At 66.9% G+C, this 3639-nt stretch overlaps 1 non-coding gene and 1 pseudogene across 1 annotated transcript; both read left to right on the forward strand.

The window, feature by feature from the left end:
- The first annotated feature begins 955 nt into the window (after positions 1–955).
- Positions 956–1108, forward strand: LOC129132382 (5.8S ribosomal RNA). Its single transcript, XR_013183376.1, has one exon. It is a non-coding gene; the product is annotated as a 5.8S ribosomal RNA (ribosomal RNA).
- A 953-nt stretch (positions 1109–2061) lies between these two features.
- Positions 2062–3639, forward strand: part of LOC129124135 (28S ribosomal RNA) — a 5023-nt pseudogene continuing 3445 nt past the window's right edge.

Raw genomic sequence — 3639 nt, forward strand, 5'->3', positions numbered from 1 at the left:
CCCACCGTCGCCCGGAAGCAGTCCCGTTACGGGCCCCGCTCGTCGCGTCCTCCATTGCCCTTCCTGGCCGCGTGTGGGCCGCAGGAAGGCGTGCGGGATGGCCGCAGCGACGCTTCTCCCCGCCTGATCTTGGTGTGAAAATGAGGAGAGCGGGCATTACCCCCCGGCTCAGCGCCGTACCGCCTTCTGCCAAGCACGTGCCTGAGGCAAGGAGCCCTGGCGGTATGACACGGCAGCGACGGTCCCGGGAGTGCGGCCCCAGCACCGGCAGCGGGGTCTGCCATCCGGCAGGCCACGGACGCTGGCGACGCTGGCTCAGGTCTCGGTGGCGCCTGCCTCCGGGATGGCAGTGGAGCGCGTCCGCCTGTCGCTCGCCTGCCTGGCAAGGGAGCGGTCCCGTGGGAGGTGTGCCAGCGGGGGGCTGTCATCATCGCATGCCTGTCTCAAGCCCGGGGGAAGGCCATGCCGTAGGGGAAGAGAAAAGCCAGCCGCGCAGCGGTGTGGCGGGGCTTCGCGAGGCCCGCGGCATCGGGGCCGAGGGAGAGCCAGTGTGTGCAGGGGCCGACGGCCATGTGCCCCCGGCCGCGTGCCGTGTGTGTTGTGTGTGTCGTCCCGTGAAAGCGAGAAGCGGGCAGGCCGCCGTGCACTCCCATGTTCTGGTGCACACCGCGTGGCCCTCCACATGGAGGCCGGGCCGAGCCCGGGCGCATGGGCCGCCTCCGAAGGATGGCGTTTGTGAGGTCGGAGTCTCCCCTCGCAGGGGGAGGTGGCTGGAGGTGCGGGCTCCCCCGCCTCTTGGCCGGCCTTCGGAGCGTGGGTTGCTCCAGTTGGTTTTTTTTCCCCTTCCATGTCTGTGTGCTCGTACGGTCAAAGCCAGGCACGTGCTTGCGCATTCTCGGCAGCAGAGTAACAAAAAAAGGGGCCACTCAGCGTGAGCGGTGCCTGAAAGGCAGACAACTCTTAGTGGTGGATCACTCGGCTTGTGCGTTGATGAAGAACGCAGCTAGCTGCGAGAATTAATGTGAATTGCAGGACACATTGATCATTGACACTTCGAACACATTTGCGGCCCTGGGTTCCTCCCGAGGCTACGCCTGTCTGAGCGTCGCTTGACGATCAATTGCCGTCCGGGGGCTACCCTGGCTGCATGGCCGGGGTTGCCTCGCAGGCCCGTCGCCTGCAGCGGGCAGTGGCAGCGGTGGCGGCGGTGGCGGTGTCGGCGTCCCGCCGGTGCCCAGAGGGAATGCGGTCAGGGGTTCAGTGAGGGAAGCGTTTCCCTAGGTGGCCTCGATCCCTTCCCTGCGGCCCGGTGGGCGTCGTCATTGTTGTGGTCGTCGTCGTTGTTGTCGCCCTGCGTGGCCGGGCCGGGCCGGGCTGCGCAGGGCCGTCGTCCCCCTAAATGCAGACTCGGGGAGTGCTCCGTAGCTCCCCCCTCCTGGAGTGAACCGACGGGGTGGAGCTCGTCCTCGCTGGGACCGTGCTGCGGATGCGGTGGCGCAGTGGCGTGTGGAGAGTGAGAGACAGCGTCGAAAGGCGCTGCTGAGGGCTGAGAGAAAGAGAGAGGAAGGTGAGAAGGGGAGGCGAGGCGTGGGCCTCGCCCCCGGCCTCCCCCTCCACATGGGTGGCTGTCTGCATGTGGGAACCGCGGCGATACCGTGCTGCGCTGCCGCACGCACGCGCGAGGCGAGACCTCCAGGGACGGGAGTTCCGACCCCCTCCTGCCTTCGCCCGCCCCCTCCTCTTCTGTCGCGGTCTCGGGGCGTGCCAAGGGGCGCCATCACTCCTCTCTCTCTCCCCACCGAGGCCATCGCGCGTGCTGCCGCCCGGCAGGTCCTTCCACACAGGGTTGTCTCGGCCGCTCTCCCTTTTCAGTTCTCGTCTCTGGCATGGGGCTCTACGTCTCTCCTCGTCGCTCGCTCGCACCTGTGCGCGTTCTCTCTCTCTCCGGCTCCATCCGGGAGTGCAGAGAAGAGGGGGGGCGGGCGGCGTAGCGGGCAGGGGATACAAGGCGGCCGTCTCCGCGCGCGCCCCCATTCGTGGTGCGGCCGAGCTTTGGGCTTGCAGCCTCAGATCACACGTGGCGACCCGCTGAATTTAAGCATATTAGTCAGCGGAGGAAAAAAAACTAATGAGGATTCCCTCAATAACGGCGAGCGAAGAGGGAAAAGCCCAGCGCCGAATCCCCGCCCCCCCGGTGGGGCGCGGGACATGTGGCTTACAGAACCCCCCCTCCCCGGCGGAGCTCTCGGGGGACCCAAGTCCTTGTGATCGAGGCTGCAGCCCATGGACGGTGTGAGGCCAGCAGCGGCCCCCTGGCGCTCCGGGCCTGGGGCTTCTCAGAGTCAGGTTGCTTGGGAATGCAGCCCAAAGTGGGTGGTAAACTCCATCTAAGCCTAAATACCAGCACAAGACCGATAGCCAACAAGTACCGTAAGGGAAAGTTGAAAAGACCTTGAAGAGAGAGTTCAAGAGGGCGTGAAACCGTTAAGAGGTAAATGGGTGGGGCCTGCGCACTCCACCCGGAGGATTCAACCCGGTGAGTTGCGATCGGCTGGCGCGGGCTCGGCAGATCCTCGCCCCTGCCTCCCCTCTGTCCCTCGGGCGAACCCTGTCCACAGGGGCGGGCCAAGGGGGGCGGGCTGGCGCAGGGACCACTGCCTGGCCAGCAGCCGGCCCTGGTCAGGCGCATTTCCTCCGCGGCGGTGTGCCGCGACCGGCTCCGGGTTGGCTGGGAAGGCCCTCGGGCGGGCAGGTTGCCCGGCACCGTGTGAGCGGCGGCGGGTGTTACAGCCCCCGGGCAGCAGGTCTTTCTGAATCCCGGGGCCGAGGGAGAGGACCGCCGCCACGCCCTCCTCCCCCCCCATCGGCGGCGCTGTGGTAGGGGGCGTCGCATTTCCACCCCCCTCCCCCTCCCGGGGTGGGGGGGGCGGGGCGGCGTCCCCGCAGCGCGGTGTTTTGCGCTGGGGTGCAGGGGCCAGGCCCACCAGCCCCCGGCGCCGCTGTCAACCGTGGCGGACTGTCCTCAGTGCGCCCCGACCACGTGGTGCCGCCAGGCTGGGCTTGACGGGCCGTGCTCGGGCACCCGGGGTCCGCGGTGATGTCGGCTACCCACCCAACCCGTCTTGAAACACGGACCAAGGAATCTAGCACGTGCGTGAGTCAGGGGCCGTCGTCGAAAGCCCACGGCGCAATGAAGGTGAGGGCCGGCGCACGCCGGCTGAGGTGGTATCCCAAGGCGCAGGTCGCGCCTGGCAGCCCTGGGTGCACCACCGGCCTGTCTCGCCCACCGGCCCCTCGCGGGGCCAGGGAGGTGGAGCGTGAGCGTCCGTGCTAGGACCCGAAAGATGGTGAACTATGCCCGGGCAGGGCGAAGGCAGAGGAAACTCTGGTGGAGGTCCATAGAAGTCCTGACGTGCAAATCGGTCGTCCGACCCGGGTCTAGGGGCGAAAGCCTAATCGAACCATCTAGTAGCTGGTTCCCTCTGAAGTTTCCCTCAGGATAGCTGGCACTCAGCAATGGGCAGTTTTACCCGGTAAAGCAAATGATTAGAGGTCCTGTGGCCGAAATGATCTCTACCTATTCTCAAACTTTCAATGGGTAAGGGGGCCGGCTCGCTGGCGTGGAGCCACGATGTGGAA

Source organism: Agelaius phoeniceus, chromosome 8, assembly GCF_051311805.1.
Source record: "Agelaius phoeniceus isolate bAgePho1 chromosome 8, bAgePho1.hap1, whole genome shotgun sequence".
NCBI lineage: Eukaryota > Metazoa > Chordata > Aves > Passeriformes > Icteridae > Agelaius > Agelaius phoeniceus.